This window comes from Schistocerca serialis, chromosome 3 (assembly GCF_023864345.2).
Source record: "Schistocerca serialis cubense isolate TAMUIC-IGC-003099 chromosome 3, iqSchSeri2.2, whole genome shotgun sequence".
Taxonomy (NCBI): Eukaryota; Metazoa; Arthropoda; class Insecta; order Orthoptera; family Acrididae; genus Schistocerca; species Schistocerca serialis.
Window position 1 is genome coordinate 104,629,849 of NC_064640.1, and position 19,659 is coordinate 104,649,507.

Here is a 19,659-nt window from a genome sequence, read left to right on the forward strand (position 1 = left end):
ATAGTATGGTAGGACTGGTGAAGGTCACTGTAAAGTTGTTAACCATGAAAATGAGTTATTTAATAGGTTACACTTATAATTATCATTAGCCTTAAACAAAATCACATTTTTGCACTATTGGCATATTTCAGCAAACATCTATTATCAAGTGCTTCAAAAATCAAAGCTCTATTTGCACTTCATAGCCATTAGAATAACATGGGAGTGTAAATAAAAAAATAGATCAATAATGTCTTTTTTTGTTAGCACTACTATTTATTTCCAGTTGCTGTGCAGTGTAGAAGGATAATTGATTTTTGAAGTACTCGATAACAGACATATACTGAAACTAAATTACAAGTAAATCATAAAATAAACATTAACTTTAAAGTTCTGAACAGTTGAAGGTGGGAAGATAGCTTAATGTCTCAAAAGGTTTCCTGCAGCTGTGGATGTGTGTACAAGGAAATTAATGACACCATAGTGTTACATTGTTTCTTCCATTCTGGAACTCAGGTGCAGCAGACATGTTTTCAATGAGTTCTCAATTAAAAGGAGACCACTCACCAAAAAGCAGAAGTATCAAATCGTAGATACAAAAACACGATACAAAAGAAAACTTGGTAGCTTTTGGAGTAATCCTTTCTTGGGCTAGGATTACTCCAAAAATCTTTGTGTGTGTGTGTGTGTGTGTGTGTGTGTGTGTGTGTGTTGACAACCACTAAACACTGATTTTTGATGAGTGGTCTCCTTTAATCCAAACATATTTACATTCTAGTGTATGTGTGTGTGTGTGTGTGTGTGTGTTGACAACCACTAAACACTGATTTTTGATGAGTGGTCTCCTTTAATCCAAACATATTTACATTCTACGAAAGTGTTCCTACAGCAGTTCTCAGTTAACCTATTTTTGCTCAGAGCTAGCAGCGATACATTATAAATAAAAAATCACCCTTTTTCATCATTCTTGTTCCTGTTCATCGCGCATTAACACTGATATCAAGTCAATGTGGCCTCCGTTTTAATTACATGGTTAAGTTAATTGGCCATTTAGATCATAATATTTGACTGGGGAAATTACAACATTATGGCTTGAAAGGCATTCTCTTTGCATGTATGTAGTCAATCTCATTGGTGTAGAAAACAGAAGGTCACACTAACAAATTACACCACTGCACTAAAATAAAATTTGGAGTGGAGAATCATTAAAGATCCTCTCCGTGGGACACCACCTCAGTGAAGAAATGCCCGTGCAGGTGGAGAGGCTTGCATATCCCCGTGAAGCTGAGGCCTATGCTGAAGGTAGAGGACCTTCTGCCGTAAAGGCCTCTAAGATGGGTCAGGCTAGGAGTGTCCCACAATGTCCTGTTTTTCTTATCCACTCCTAGTCCTTACCCAATTCCCTTCCCCAACCCTAGGTGTGATGTGATCTGTGCCAAGGGGTGAGAGGCACATGGGATGAAAACCTTGATAAGGAATTCAGCAGAGTTTGAGGAAGTGGCAGAGGCTGTAACCTCTGCCACAGTGACCTCATACTAGGACCACTGCTCAATCACCAAGAAGTGCACAAACAAGAGTGTGCCTTGGTGGAACAATAAATTGGGAATGCAAAGAATACAGGTACGAAAACTGTTTAACCTTGTGAGATGTAAAGGACAATGGGCAACATATCACGAGGCCCTTGTCAACTACAACCTTGCAATTAGACAAGCAAAGGAGGCATCCTGGAAGGCATTCTGTGAGGAAGTGGATGGCATGGTTGCTCAAGCTAGACTTCACAAAATCCTCACTAGAGTACCAACTAATCCAGGAGGTACGTTGAGGAAGGAGGATGGGGAATATACAAAGACAGCAAATGAAACACTGGAACTGCTCCTCAAAACTCACTTTCCTCAATATGCTCTGGCAGATAACATAGACCAGAATGTGATCCCTGAGAGACACTGGTTCTCAGGCACTCAAAGAGAGGACTGGGAATCAGCCAAGGAGTGTTTCGACTTCAGTAAAATCCAATGGGCGGTGGGAAACTTCCAACCATTCAAGTCAACAGGCGCAGATGGAATCTTTCCAGCTCTCCTGCAACAAGCAGGAGAGAATCTTATAAGAGTCCTATGTAGTTATTCAGGGTTAGCCTAGCAGCAGGAGTCATTTCCAATACCTGGAGGGCAGTGAAGGTTATCTTTATTCCAGTGCCAGGGAGAGTTGATCATAACAAGTCCAAGGATATGAGACCAATCAGTCTGCCCTCTTTCATTCTTAAAACATTGGAAAAACTGGTAAATTACATGTTGGGGAGAGGAGGCTAACTAGGGCTTCTCTACATTCAAACAGACATGCATATCAACCAGGTAAATCATGTGAGACAGCTCTCCGTCAGCTTGTTGGGAGGGTGGAGAAAGCACTTCACTTTCAAGAAATAGCCCTCTGCATCTTCCTGGACATTGAGGGGGCTTTTAGTAACACAACCTTCGATTCCATGGTTAGGGCAGCAGAGGTGCATCACCTAGAGGCCACTGTATGTAGGTGGACTAGGGCCATACTTAGTGGAAGGAAGGTAGAGGCCACCACGATGAATGAAAAGATGGTCACTGACATCACTAGAAGCTGTCCACAAGGAAGAGTTTTGTCCCCTTTATTGTGGAATCTAGTGGTGAACGAACTCATTTAGGAACTAACTTCCAGACAATGCTTTTGCCAAGGATACACAGATGACCTTGTCATAGTAATACTTGGCAAATTTAATGACGCAGTTAGGAATATGGCACAGCATGCAGTGGACATTGTGCAAAACTAGTGCATTAAACAGGATCTGAGAGTTAGTCCTAAGAAGACTGTTGTGGTACCATTCACAAAGAAGCATATCCAACACTCAAGATGGAATCTAAAGCTTTTCAATGAAACTCTACCTGTGAAGGGGATAGTGAAATATCTAGCTGTAACCTCAGATGAGAAACTAACATGGACTCCTCACATTAAGAGCATCCGCTCCAAGGTGAAGGGTATTCTAGTGAGCACCAGAAGGGCTTGTGGGAAAAACTGGGGCCTAGGCCCCAGAGGTATGCACTGGATATACACCACAGTGGTTAGACCTAGGATCTCCTACAGGACCATAGTGTGGTGGAAGAAGGTAGAACAGCAGGTTGCAGCTAAGGAGCTTGCTAAGGTACTGAGACTACTTAGCCATAACAGGCAGAATTAGCAACACACCAATCGCTGGGATGGAAGCCGTGCTGAATATGCCTCCACTACACCTTTGGGTCAAGATGAAGGCAGCAGCTGGTGCATACAGACTCAAAACTGGTAAAAACTGGATCTCATTGGGATATCCAGAATCACACATTAAAATAGTGAGTGAGGTAAATATAGGAATGGCTGGGGAAATGTCAGCCGACTGTATAATAACTCCCAACTGCTTCAACATGCCTTACAATATAATAATTGGGAGCAGGGAGCAGTGGGAAAAACAGTTTGACACCATACGGGGGACATTGTCTGGTTCACCAATTGGTCAAAATCATATCAAGGTGCTGGGGTGGGTCTGTACGGGGTTCAGCCAAGACTGGAGAGCATCATCTCTCTAGCAAAACTGACTTCGGTATTCCAAGTTGAAATTACTGCAACCAGGGCATGCGTGGAGGAGAAAATGTGTAGGTGCTACAAGGACCATAGCATCTACATCTATTCGGACAGCCAGGCAGCCCTGAAATCACTGGCAGCTCCTGCAACAAGATCTAAGATTGTTGCAGAATGTCACAGGGCTTTGGTGGAGCTAGGGGGAAGCAATAGGGTAAACTTAGTGTGGGTCCCTGGCCACTCTGGGATTGGTGGCAATGAACAAGCCAACAGATTGGCCAGGATGGGGGCAAAGACTCCATTCATTGGACCAGAACCTGTCCTGACAATCACCAAGGCTATGATCAAATTAGAACTACGGAACTGGCCTAGAAGACAGCACGCAAAATACTGGACCAATGTGTATAAACAAAACCATGGTAAGGTGATGATGCCAAATTCGTGTTTTAAAGGAAGCTTTGTAATCCTGGGATTGAACAGGCAAGAGATTAAACTCATGGTCGGACTGATGACCAGCCATGGGAATTTCAAAAAACTCCTACATACAATGGGTATACCAGGAGGAGATCCTAAATGTAGGATCTGTGACTGGAGTGAAGAAACTGCATCATACCTCCTGATCTTCAAATGCTCAGCATTGGAGAGCAAGAGAGACAGAATTTTCGGGACAACTACACCTGAAAAAATTGTGTCTAACAAAGAACTGGTAAAGGGCATTGGTTGGCTTTACTAGATATAATGGGAGAGGTACTGCACAATAAACTCTGTTTCAGTGCGGGCAGTGGCGGGTTGGACCAAAGCTGTTTTAGCTTCCATGCCAAAATCAAATCAAATCAAACAATCATTAACGATGGTCTCTCACAAGGTTCAGTACTTAGCCTAATATTGTTCTTTTCCTATATATACGTGATTTACAAAAGACATTAGAGGGCTCTTCAAAAACGGTGGTGTTTGCTGATGTTGAAAGTATACTGATAAAGGGCCTCTAACACATAAAGGGACCCAAACAAATCCGAATCACAGCTGAAAGAATATTGGAACGGGCTTACAAATGGTTCACAGTCAACTACTTAAATAGGAAGAGGAATTCCGTCTTATGCAAGACACCTGTTTTTCTGTTTTGTTTCACCCAGACATGTTTCAGCACTTGGTGCTATCTTCAGTGGGTTATGTTTATTTTCTAACTTACATGATACTTCCTGGCAGATTAAAACTGTGTGCCCGACTGAGACTCGAACTCGGGACCTTTGCCTTTCGCGGGCAAGTGCTCTACCATCTGAGCTACCGAAGCACGACTCACACCCGGTATTCACAGCTTTACTTCTGCCAGTATCTCGTCTCCTACCTTCCAAACTTTACATAAGTTCTCCTGCGCAGGTTCGCAGGAGAACTTCTGTAAAGTTTGGAAGGTAGGAGACGAGATACTGGCAGAAGTAAAGCTGTGAGTACCGGGCGTGAGTCGTGCTTCGGTAGCTCAGATGGTAGAGCACTTGCCCGCGAAAGGCAAAGGTCCCGAGTTCGAGTCTCAGTTGGGGACACAGTTTTAATCTGCCAGGAAGTTACATGATACTATTGGACATTTATTTTGGTGGTTATTCTGCTACACAATTTACAACTTCTCATAGTTTTGATGTTGTGGTGCCATGACGTAATGGCAGCGAAAACTCTGGCTATGTTTTGAAAAATCGGAGGTTATGAAATCTGCCTATTCACTTCGCCAAGAACATATGGGAAAGCACATGCATAAGGCAGAATTCCTCTTCCTATTTTGTAGCAAGCACAGAAATAACAAGGAGAACTGCAACACCACAAGATGATCAACTACTTAAAGTCTTACAAAAACTTATAGTATGTAGTTCCTGGTAAATCAAAATGAGTTATGGGTACCACAAGTAGTGAGCAATGAGTACACACTAAAAGACCTTTCTTTATTATGTGAAATTCGTAGGTATTCAAATTGATAACAAACTGAGGTGGAAACAGCAGGTCAGAAAATTAATCAAAAAGCTCAGTTCTATCTGCCTTGTGCTTATAAATCTCTGTCACTTGGTTGGGGGTGCCTGGACAGCTAGCATTTTCACCTCATAATTTTTGACTAAATTACTCTTTATCTATAACACCTAGGACATTGCAGTTTTATGTCAACACTGTATAACACTACATAAAGCAGTATTAGGATTTATATTTATTTATCTATGATAGTCTAATTATTACAATTTGTCTACCACATGAATTTTGAATCTGGGACATTATGCATGTAATATCACTCAAACTGTAGACGGCTTCTCTCAAAATCCATAGAAATATGTTATGCCTCCCATCTTGTGTATAGACAATTTGGAGGTGGTGGTGGTGGTGGGGGGGGGGGGGGGGAGTAGGTAATTCTGTGTGTATTGGCTGGTGAAGCTCAGTATGTGAAACAAGACACTATTCCCAAAACAAATTTTTTTCACATGCACTCTCATCTACCACGATGGCACAACTGGTTCACAAGCAGGGTTTACTTAATACTCAATTTCTCAAACTTGATCACAAACTTAGATAGTTTCTCTCTTAATCTTTTTTATTCCTTGTTTTACATTATTTACAACACACATAAAAAAAGACTTTATTGAGTGGAAACACAAAATCAATAAATGTTGTCAAATGAATAAAATGCACATTTCACCCATGAATGTCTCATAAAAGGAGAAGAGTTAACAGTTAGTGTTCCGCGAGTAAAGCAAAAATTCAATACCATTTGTTTCGGAAAATTAATATTACTTCCCTATGGCATCTTGACTGCTTAACAGAAATAGCATCACCTCCCACCTCCCTTAGGTAAATTTTCTGTTTCTCTATCTTGTCATCTTCAGAATTATTCTAACACAATACAGAAAGATGGACATGACCTCTAATTTAGTCACTGAGAGATTAGTTAACATTGCAAGAAGTAGTGTTGAAGTCACTGTCTACAAGTACAGTGAGGATTGTGTTCTTTCTTATTTATATTTTATTCTGTGACATATTTTAATGATATACCACACAAATCACAACAAAGGCTAAGCTATAATTTTTTCAATACTAAGAATATGCCTACCAGTGCATTCGATTAGTATAATGGTTAGATTGTATTCCCTATCATTGTGAGAGCATGCAAAAAGCATACAAAATAAATCAGACATGTAAGTAAGCGAAAGATTATAGATGTCCCATCAACACATTAGAGCTTAGTGAGAAGTATATGGTGCAAATGAGTGAACATGTCACGAGCTTAATAGGCACATTAATTTGTTAAGGCCAATGAAAAAAATCGTTTGCCAAACTTCATGTCTGCATCTCTCTTTTTGAAATTTCATCAGTGCTACACCTAAATTACTTATTACCCAGTCTGTATCATATTTGTGCCTCCTAGTGCTGAAGCTCTTCCTATTTCTATGGAGATGGGAGAGTACACCTCAGGTAAAGTTACAAATTTAACAGTTCTATGATTTATCTCTTCTTAGAGAGATATAGACTTAATATGCTTCAACATCAAACAAAAACTTGGCGTTTATCTTTCTAAAATTTTCCCACACAGCTATGAAAATATCATGTAGACTTCATAAGAAGACACTTAACAGATGGAATGAATGGCTTAAATATTCCTTCAACTTTGATGAACTTATATGTAGGGTATTCAAACTAGGACTCCATACTCACTAACTGCTCCCAGTAACAATAAGAGAACTCTTAATTGACATTGCTGCAAGTTGCTAATGGAAGTAGTTTACTGCAACCTGGATCAGTAATGAGATATATCACATACTGTGGCCCCTCAGTATGTGAAACAGAGATGCAACATGTTAGTAAGCAACGTTAAATTAACTGATTTCTATTACATTTCTGTTAGGTTTTTAATTTTTGTACCATTAGTTAGGATTTGTGTTATCCTTGCATTGTGCATGAGCTACAACATTACTACAGAGAATTATATACCCAGTTAGACTTGCATAACTGTACTGTTAGTAGTAATTAGAACTAATGTGGCAGGAATGAATCATTAAACAGATGACATATTTACTTGGATAAAACATTAACAATCAAGACACACACAAATTTTGTATGAACTGAAAATTATTTTACTATTCAGTTTTTGTCATGTTACATTTTTTGGCAATAATCATCATAGCAAATGGCAGTAACATAAAATACAGGTACAATGCATATTGTCAAGAGATACCATATGACATCTATATTTTTTTGTTGTATGACAATGGTGACCACCAAAATGAGTGGTAAGAGAAACTGAATAGTAAAGTAATTTGCAAATCAAATATAAAATTCTGTGTGTAAGACCTAAAATGAGCACTGGCCTCCTTATGAATTTTCTATTTAATATTGTGAACACAGACAACTAAAGACTGTGGGTGGATATGTATTGAGGGTGGCAAGTAGTTTTGTGTGTGGGTGTGTGAAGCAATAGGGAATGTAATCATAAAGTTGAGACATAAAATCTCGTAAGAGGCAGGTGACCATGGTTATATTATGATGTAGTACTGTATTGAAGCTGAACAGATTGCTTCAAAAAAAGTCATACAGCCAGTGAAAAATGACTTAATTACTCCAATTGCTCACGTCATGTGTTGCAGATTTATTCCCACTATAAGAATATGTTAGTTGTCGCCAGATTCCTATGAAACCTAAATTACCAATACTTAGATCACTGCTAAAGCTTCGTAAAGATGTTCACCCTGCATGTCCAATTGTAGATGGCTGTCAGTGCCCCAACTGCAGTCAGTAGCTTCTGTTGTACAAAACTGAAAAATTGTTTTACCTTCAAAGATCACTGGTCTATCAAAACCAGCTACAAAATGGCTGCATTATTGCAAGACACCAGGAACCCACATGAAGCTGCTAGGACATCTTTTGATATCAGACTTATACATAAATGTTCCTATTGATGATAAATTAGAAATTATCAAATGTACTCTTCTGAAATATCAAAAAGTTCCCCTAAGGTAAGCTTCTAGAGCTACTGCATATTACACTCACATTTAACTACTTAATGTGCACTGGAAAAATATATTTACAGAAAGGTGATTTGGCCACAGGCTGTTGCCTGACTGGCCAACCAGCGAACATTTTTATAGTTAGTCTTATTCTAGGGCTGCATCTCCCTTAGGTCACACCCAAGACTGTTTTAAGATAGGTCACTGCTTTATGGAATTAGTTTAAATGTTTGCACTGTTATAAATTTGTATCTGCTTTGAACAGATAACATATGTACTTCATTAATTCTTTCACCTTACTCAAGGTTTTATTTTCTTTGATGAAGTTTATGTTTTATTCTGTTGATTGTTCTCTTGTTATTCAAATTACTTTCACTGATGTGTTCTGTCAGGTGGTTTTATGCTTATTACTATAGACTACCCTCTAAATACTGTTCTGTCCTCCACATATTTTTACACTCCACCTCTCCAACCTGGCCTTCTCCCCTAAAGCTAACTGTTTCTTCCCTTCTAACCCTCTTGTCCCCCTCTCCATCACTTTACGCCAAGACAATTCCATTTTATTGTTAAAAAAAAGTTAATACTAGTTACAAAGAAAAACTGTTGTAATCATGTACAGCTTTTGTTTTCTAGATTTTTCAACACTCACTGAAAATCGTCTACCATTCTCCTTTCCCCTTCACAGTCTCATACCTCCCCATTTTTACCTGCAGACCATAACCTCCTGTTACCTCCATCTCTCACAAGAAAATTTTAGTTAAACCAGACCAATCAGTGGATTACAGTTTGTCTTTGCTGTTGTACACCAGATGTGTTGACAATGCAAATATAATTTTAATTGTTGTTCCTAAAAATGTGAACTGTTCAAGTAGCAGGACCTTTTTTTCCCCTCACAGTATCTATCTTGTAATGATTAAAGATATCAGTTAGTAATGAGTCACAGTTGTCTTTGCAATATTTGTTGCCACTCATCTTTCTGTACACACTCATCTTCCTGTACAATCCAGGATAGAATAATGAGAATATTATGAAAAGGATAGATTGCTACTCACTATATAATGGAGATGAGCTGCACGCAGGCACAATAAAAAATAAATTTTCAATTTATATTTGTACTTATTGTAAATATACCTTTGTAAAAATATTTGAATACAAACTGTCAGATATTACACCCATGGCACCACCATGTAACCCCTGCCATCTTCTGGCCAAACTTTTCTTCCTTCCCCTTCCCTACAATTGCTAGTAGTCTGTCAGTTTTACATATAAATCTAGTAATGCTTGTATCCTGTGACCCTCTGTGCACTTGGGTAGGTTTTCATGTATTGCATTTTGAACTTTGTTAATGTCTGTTATATTTTTTTTCATATCCAATGTCGAAATTTGATCTCATCTTACTTTTTGATATCTGGTGATGGAAATAAATCCAAAGCATGTCAAGTGAGCAATTTGAGTAATAAAGTCATTTTTCACCGACTGTCACTTTTTTTTTGAAGTGACGCATTCAGCTCCAATACAGCACAATGTTATAATACGCGAATGTAATGTCTCTAATAGTTTTAAGCAAAACAATTTTGGCTATAAAATAAAATTATTAGCAACAGTATATAATTAGCCATTTTATCTCCAAGTAAACAGCGATGTCCTAAAGGATTCATCCCCCATTCATCTGAAGTGGTTACAGGAAATCATGAAGGAACACATGCTATATGACTTAGCACTGAACTACACTATTCAGTCAAAAATGGAAAAGTGGATTTTCTATGAGTGAGCACTGTTGCCTCAATTGTACAGAAGCTTCCTAGATTTGTGAAGTATATCTGAGGCTATTAAAAATCAATTTATTTCCTGACAATCCTATCTATGATACTAGGCTAAATAGCAAAACTTGTTTATTTTTATTTATTAAGAGACATATAGAGAATGTTTGGTATTATCACAAGTCAAATGATGCTAAGTGCTTGTTAAGTAAAGTATCACTGAAGTTTCAAGAATAAACACAAGTATTTTTCTGCATTAGCTGAGAAAGCATTCTGCATATTAAGTTACAGATAATTATCATTTCCTTGAATGTGTACCTTCTAAGCACTAATTTACACTTCATAGTGAACAGTGTCATCTGTAATCATAGTACCACATTGTATGCAGATCTGCTACTTTTATACAGTCTTCTAACCCAAAAATGGCAAAAGCATTAGTCAATTTATTAATTATTTATATAGCATAAAGTTTTTTCTTTGCCAGCATAGTCATATATTGATAAACCACTAATTGTCTGAACAAAGAAGGCTTAATTTTTTTAGAAGAAATGCCGTTTTGTGTATGTTCTGTCATTTGCAGATGACCATCAGCCTATTCTATCACCTTTTAAATTTGAATCTCACGGATAAAATAGTACTTCTGCTTCTTTCTTTCCTAACCTGCCACATGCTGTATACTGAATTAAGCCAGTAAATGTGAGTAGAGCTACATATGTTACTATGATGATATTGCCATCTAGGGTAAAGCATTATTGAAAAAAATTAAAAAGGGGTAAACATAGTAGGGGTTTTTGGGGAAGAGACCAAACAGCGAGGTCATTGGTCTCATTGGATTAGGGAGGATGGGGAAGGAAGTCGGTTGTGCCCTTTCAAATGAACCATCCCGGCATTTGCCTGGAGCAATTTAGGGAAATCACGGAAAACCTAAATCAGGATGGCCGGACACGGGGTTGAACCGTCGTCCTCCCTAATGTGAGTGGTAAACATAAAAGTTGAGAGCACAATTCAGGTTAACTAAATGAAAGAATGAAATCAACTGTTTCCACAGCAGTCAATATAAGAAAATTAAGCTCTTCAAGATACAGTAACATCAGCAATACTTTCAAACACAATGAGTGAGCTAACATTGTGACAGGTGACGTATACAGGAACACGCCGCAAAAATAACAGAGATCAATATAATTTTATTGGGAAATTTGCATTTGAATGCTTTAAGATTTGCAAAATGAGACAATAATTTAATGAACATAAGCTTTGCTACAAAACAAAGTGGAAACTACCTGTGTCTGTATCATTTTACAAATTTAAGATTAAAGCAGGCATTACTTTCCAAAATGGGCAACAGTAGCTCATGAAAACGAAACAAGATTAATCCCTGCACATTTAATAGGCATGTGATGACACAAATGAGTGGTAAAGGATGTATAGGCATACTTTCTTAGTGATTAAATGGCATATTGAAGACAAAAGGTATGCTGCGCTACTAAAGTGATACTTCCGGTTCCACAAAGATGGCAATGCTGCAAATCGAATAACAATTTTTGGCTTAAAGAGAGTGAGTGCAAGTTGTGTTCACTACCCACAGTCCCACATAATGGATGGTTTCCTTCACAGTTCACATGTTCTAATGTTCATATGCCAGCCACATTCCTGAAACTACTCTGATGTTCAAAGTTTATTTCATTTTCCAAACAAAAACCTGCATCAAGGTACAAAAGTTGTGCACCATGAACAAATAATGGAACAGCTTCTATTAATATTTCCAATATAACTTTTCACAAGATAACAATCCATCAGAAAGTAGTTGAGAGCAGACATTATGCTAAACTGCAGTCACTAGCTGAGGACAGGCATTGTAGAAGTAGAGCACCTATGGCATTTACACTAACACGATTACGAAACCTTTTTTGAGAAACATTTTCCTTGTTTTACTGGGAACATAAAAATCAAACTGATGTTCTGTGCAAATAGTTCAGCTATAAGTTAGCATAAAAAGGCATTATTTAAAGCTGACAGATTGTGAGGGAATGATACGAGAGAGAGAGAGAGAGAGAGAGAGAGAGAGAGAGAGAGGGGGGGGGGGGGGTTGAATTAGAACTGTCAAAAGTATTACACTTTCATCTAATTTAAGTTAAGGCATCAACACACACTGTATGTATTTGTCATTTTTTGGCATTATGTTCTAATCTTTTGTGTTGCCATTTTTTATATACTCCTTTTGCCTATTTAGCATACATGGTTCTCAGAGCTTGCTTTGTTTCACTGTACTACTGCCAACCAAGTCAGTATTTCAAGTGTGGATGAAGTTGGATGTATCACACACAAAGAGTTCAAGAAAATATTGCAGAGGACCACTGACAGAGATGATACATTCTGAGAATAACTAAAACTTTAATTAGAAACAACTTTCTGATCACACTATTACATAAAGTATTACTTCTGATTCATCACTAAAATAACAGGGCTGCATATGCAGCCATAAGACTAAAATTCATTAACCTTCTGTGTTTCTGTACTTACTAAAACGGACAACTTTAAGCAAAGAGTCACAAAAACAGATTATAAACTCACATCTTCACATCAACAACTCTGTTTATATCCAGATTCTAGTGGCAGTGGCAGCATTGTTATAGTTTCATTTTGCACTGTGGCTACATGACAGGATGAGATTCAACTTTTAATTCTATAAAGAATATATCTACTATACACTCATTGCATGCTACATGTGTGACTACATTTTATTTATTTATTTTTTCTGCTGGACACACGCATGCATATTATATTTTCACTCCTGAAAACTCGTTGCCATGATATAACTAAATTTGCAAACAAGATATCGTTGTGTACTGACAACATAATTTCAGGAAGCACTATACAATATCATCTCAAAACATTATATATACAAGGTTTTCTTGTTGGGCTGAATTAAGAAAATCTTCTAAGGTTCTCAGCCATCTCAAAATATTAAAAATACATCTCAACCTATGAAATAAGTCAGAAAGACTTCAAATACATTTTTCTAACAGCTATCTGCTGCATATAGAACACACAACATTTCTAATACACAACTGCCAAGAGAAAATATTGAAAATACATTATTATAATTCATATCATCTGCTGCACCTTGGGTCTCTTGCTCCAATTTCCTGTCTAAGTTTTATCACGTAACTTTGCCATTACTCTCGGGTTCCCAAACTAAGAAACACTGTCTCACAGTTAAGGATTTAGGGCCTTCCCCCCCCCCCCCCCCCCCATTTCATGTTACTGCAGATATAGCACTAGGGCTTCAGGTGTTTGATATAGACGACACAGCAAAGAAGTTTTAGATATTCAACAGCTTTTTTGTGTGTCTGCTCAGCATTAAGAAGCTTGGAGGCTGATTAAAAGTGCTATATCTCAACACAACACAACAACATAGAATGGTGACAAACTCTTCTCTATATGTTGCGTTAGTTTTTGCTTTCAAACTGGCAGAAAACCAAAGATTTCCTTAATTAGCACATTTTATTACAAAGAAGAAGTGATATACTGCTACACATGTTTCTAAAAGATGTCACAGAAACAAAAGTGGTACAAATACCTCAGTAAAATACAATTTTGTAATTGGTATGCACCACATTTAAGAAATTAATGAATTGTAAAAGGCACTTGCATTTATAAGCATGAACTGCAAGAGCAGTTCATTGTATTGGGCACTATCAGTATGATATGACAACAGCGTACACTTATTAGGAACTGTCTATTTAATACAAAATAATTTTTTTCAGAGAAACGAAAGTAATCCTACATAAATATTTGTAATTTAGTGTAGCAAACATGTGAAAGAGATAACACAAAAAAGTACCTAAGATCACTATTTGTTTGCCATTTTCAGCATAGCAATACATGGACTACTGCTAAAAACTGTGTTGATACAAGGCCTCTACTAATGAAACCAGGTGTCACCACTTTGCAAGCACTGGATCATACAACTACATTCAGATTGTCACTGACTACAGCCTTCAAATCTATTAGCAAGGTATGTAAGGATTCAGTGTTGGTCTCTAGAAAAATGTAACTTTTTTCACTTAAGTATGCATCGAACTGTCATTTTTATTTGTGTCCAAATAGTGGCTACAAATGTGATATACAGGTGTTAAGTAATGAATGAGTATCTGTGCTCTGCTAATTGGTTTCTGTAACTAGGAATCACACTACTTCTAGAAGTACATGCAACTGCTTGCATGTTTTGAATGGGGGAGGTGGGACTGCAATCTATGATGTGGGGTTCCTAAATGTCAACATTACTTTCATGTGGAAAGTGATACTTACTAATACATTTTACAGAAAACTGATTTTTTTTTTAAATTTATTTATGAGACTCGCTTATTGGCACAATATATGGCATAACTAAGGATTAAACTTAGGTTCCATCAAGTTTTTCCTTAGTCAGATGATAGTTTGCAAACCAAAAGCTTTACACAAAACAAAACTAAAGGCTTAAAATGACACGGGGAAAAGCATAACTAGAAACACACAGTATTTAACAGCAAAATGACATTTATCAGTAAAGCCAGGATCTGTCATCACTTTTCTTTCTGTTACCACTGAAAAGGTTTCTATTTTATAACATTTGGCTGTCAAGACTTTGCCAGTGTAAGTTGACCGATGCCTTCTCTTATAGAATTTTAACATTATAAATATTAGTTTTCATTCATAGACAGTAAATTATTGTAAATGCTGTAACAAAATGAGAATGATGCAAGGTGGGCACGGAACAAAACATAACACTGCAATAAGTTCTTATATATGAACAATTTGGGAGATTGAGGTATTACCTCACATAATACAAACCCACAACACACATTAATGCAGCAGACTATCATGAGCAAAATAAAACCAATTAAGTAAAAAAGTATTTTAAAAAAGCTCCATAGAATACATTTGTCAATGGAAACTGTTGCAGAAATGACTTCAGCCAAGGTTTACACTGCAGTTAGAAATTTTTGGATTCTGAAGATGATACTGACTTCATTTAATATATTTTTTTAGAAACTGCTGATACTGTCAAGTAAACAATGTATCAGGGAACAACAGTTTTCTGCTTTGCTATGATTCAACAGTTTTCTAGAGAATACCATGTAGTGTGTAAAGTATTGAATAGAATAAAATCCATGGTAGTGTAGAGGGGGAGGCAGAGAGGTAGCAACATAATTAATACATGTAAGGACCCTGTGGTGCACTTTTGGATGAAATGCCTGCTGTTGACTATAAACAGACAGAATGATGCGTAGTTATAACACCTCCAACTAAAGCCTCACCAACAGACAGAAGTCATAAATAATTGTTAAACAATTCTAAAAATAAATTTTGAATAATGCACAACAGGGATTGCAAGGTTCATCAATAACAATCTTAAGTTTGTAAACTGTCTTTCATTATTGTAATACAAAAAATTCTATGGGATTAATACATCTCACTCATTAGTTATTTATCATACAAACAATCCTAACCACACAATAATAATCCAGGAATAATTATTATGCATCCACAAAATTCTTATTATCTACAATGAAACTGCCATATTCCACCTTAGAGCTCTAGAACACAAAGGCACACAAAGAAATCTGTTTAATATGGGCAAACTCCATGCTTTATAATGACTATACAGATCATACCTGATATATTGTGATGATGTGTAGAAGAATGATTCCAACAGTACAAAACTGTGGAAATTTAATAATTTATTATTTTGCACAAAAATTAGTGGTAGATTTTTGTCATCACAGTGAAAGCATGACAAATGGCAGGAACAGAACTACCTGATACACTTACACACATCAACATTAAGATGAACAAAATTTGTGTGTACTGTTTTGTAGTACAAGGAAAGGTACCACCACTTGCATAAATGATTACACTGTAACAACTGAACATACTGTACACAGAGTAACACAAATCTGACTAGCTTTCTTTCATTTGAATTGCATTCGGTTACACGTAAAATTAAATGAACAAAAAGAATCACATGTGCAATGAGATGTATTACCTAAGGTTTTCAGATAAAGAGGTATTATTTTTAGCTTTTAGGCAGAGCAATTTCATACTGTGCCATTACAATATTTCACTACAAAATTTCAACAACACATATGAACAACAACAAAAATAAAAGTTTATATAAAATATTAATTTTTCCATAAATAGACAACTTTACTCACAATGTTGATGAAGAACATAGTTTATTAAATGGTACAATAAATTCAAAAAGAAATATTGAGAGCTTCTCTCTCACCAATTGGTAAGACTCACTGTGGTCCACTTATTTCTAAGGTACATTTCTTCTGCTTACTGACTTACACAACTTTTATCAGTACTGAGCATTACATCACAAAACAATGACTACTGGTATTACATAGATTTAAGATCTCCACACTCATCTACTGATTCAATTCTAGATGTAATTTGAACTGCATAAGACGAGCATATCATACGAAAACACCTGTCTGCATTAATCAGCCCTAATTTACATTTATAACAGTGTAGAATTATTTCTGATAAAATGTCAAGTAAGTTAAAAATATTGATATTGCTGTGCATTTATTGCATATCAGAGGACCCTAAAAATGACACTTTAGTTGATATTAATTATGACAGTAAAACACTTGTAACCTCCCCACCCCCCACCCAACTTGCATGCTGAATGCATTAAATTACATTGTCACATTAAATATTCTCATGTTTACATAAATAAGCTCTTACATATCTAACCCACTCATTCCTCACGTTCCTACCTGAATGAAAACATGGGAGCTTAATAACAACTCAATATATGTCAATTTTCTGAAGAAAATGGACTTGAAAGCTGACAACCTTTGCCTTTAAAGCTGGATCAATGCACCTGTGAATGTGACAGAAATCTCATTACTGCTAAAAGTGCACCAACAATTACCATTTTTATACAAAAATCATAATGTACTTCACATTTTACCACACAATGAAATTCAAATTCAGATGAATGAAAAAACGGAATAGAGAAAGCAATTAGCACAGTACTGTTGGATACTAACAGGATGATGAAACATCACAAGAAGCCATATGTAACAGATGATGCTTCATTTTTCACTCTTGGTTCATTGTTAAATGAATTATAGCTGTATACAGAAACTGATTTCCTTCTGTTGTTCATTATTTATGCAATCAGACAGACTAACTGATTGTGGTAAAAGCCTTTCATAACAATTAGCCAATGGATAGAATGAAATGAACCACCTTCCTACTTTATATAAATTCAATATTTTCATTTGCTAAGTCTAATTACATGATTATATGGCTAACAGAAGGGGAGGAACAGAGAGAAATAGTATTTCAGAATTCTTTGTCTTATATAATAGTGCATGATGCACCAAATTCAAACAGAGCAAAAGACAACTTTTTCAGGAAGTACTGTGTCCTTTTACAATAAATATTCAATGCCCTCCCCACTAAGTTGTGCTAGCCTGATTTCCTGGCACAATCTTGTGCACTTGTTGTAGTTATAAAGTTATTTTATACATCCTCAATTTAACTTTAGTTTCTTAGTCAATTTCATAAACACAGCAATAAAACTGCAGCAGCACCATGTTGCATAGGCTCTTCACTTACACCAATTCAACTTGTCTGTTTACGTTTTCAACTCAGACCACCTCAGAGTATATTCTACTAAATGGTAATCTTTGCTGAAAAGTTTTATTTATCAATACTAGGGAAAAAAGATTTATTGGAACATTTAGATCCTCCTTGTACTGCAGCTGTGCTCACCCACCAACAAAATTACAAAGTGGTGTGGTGTGCGGGGGGAGGTAAGCTTCTTGTCTACTATATAACCCCCCCCCCCCCAACCCCCCCATGTACATTTATAAATTATTTTCATAAATGGAACTAATTAATTCATTAATCTTATTAATTCATTAATCTTTCTTTTAAATCACTGACCTGTACTCTATGTGCAATTTCCATCTCCTCCAAGTTCTGAAGCTAATTTGTGTAAAATAACTATTACACATTCACAAGTTATATCTCTCGCCATAATGTAAATAGAGATCTTTAACATTTTCACCAGATAAACCCTCCTGTTTTCAGAATTGTAATTTTTAGCTTGTTTCTTTTTCTCATACAGTAAACTTATTCACAGTTTGGTGTTTTATATAGACATTCACTATTTCTTTTTGGAAGAAAAAAAAAAACAGATCTGCTTTTAACAATTTCTTACAATCTGATATTTTTCTTTCAGTGTATTAATTACAATTAATTGGACATAAAACTGTCAGAAAACTGTCAGAAAATTAACTTTTTAAGTAATCCCACATATATCAACTCACAATAAAATGCACAACAATAGTCAATAGTAAACAAGTTACTACAAAGACTAAAATTATCACTTTCCACAAATCAATGTGAGTTAATTATTGTTCAACAGTTACCTTAATATTGTAAACTGCAGTCAACATAACAAACATAAAATATTGCAATATTAACAATCATAATATGTTGCAATATTAACTCTTGACTAGGCTTCAAGACAGGGCCACAAGGAATTAAGTCTGAAATTCATTAATATTTTCTCTCTCTCTCTCTCTCTCTCTCTCTCTCTCTCTCTCGCACACACACACACACACACACACACACACACACACACACACACACACACACACACACACAAAAGTTGTTTGTCTGTTCTGGTGCAAAAAGTAACAAATCCTTCTTAGGAAAATTTTGAAGATAATTCAGAAGATACTGGGCTCATATTTATCCTCTCAGCAACAATATCACTAGGAAAACATAAGTAATGCCACAAGACCATCAGTGGACACAGCAGAGCCTTATGCCTGACGCCATATCTGCCAGCAGCAACACGTTCCACTTTGTTTAGCACAGTATCGAGAAATACTATAAATTTCCTGATTGACAATGATACATAGGAAATCAGGTAAAATATCTTCTTCAACTTTTTTTTTGCAACATAATTTTTATTACAAATGCCTACAAAATTTCAATGTTGCTCTACATCCATTATAAATCTGCATGCCAATTTATATTTTGGTACAAACAATGACACTTGCTTTATCATATAATAAGAGCATAAATGGTTTTAGCTCAAACAGATCCTGTATCATCAACCAGCTGAACAGCACAACACTGTAAATGTCAATAAACAAATGGTTTCAAAGATTAAGAATTATTGAAGAAGTTGGAAGAATCAGATTTTAATGTCAGTGGTCATGCATTATCAGAGTTTTCTAAAGAAAAAGACAGACACTTGTGGACAAGATAGTGTGGCAACACTGATGACAATGATTGTGTTGATAACGGTGAAGGCAATGGACTGCAATAAATATGCAGCAAGTACAACTGTAAGAAGT

General features: G+C 36.4%; 1 protein-coding gene across 2 annotated transcripts in view; it reads right to left on the reverse strand.

Annotated features, from left to right (window-relative positions):
- The window catches only part of LOC126469778 (ubiquitin-conjugating enzyme E2 H), a 145,378-nt gene that overhangs the window by 17,897 nt on the left and 107,822 nt on the right, over positions 1-19,659 (reverse strand). The gene's annotated exons all lie outside the window — the stretch shown is intronic.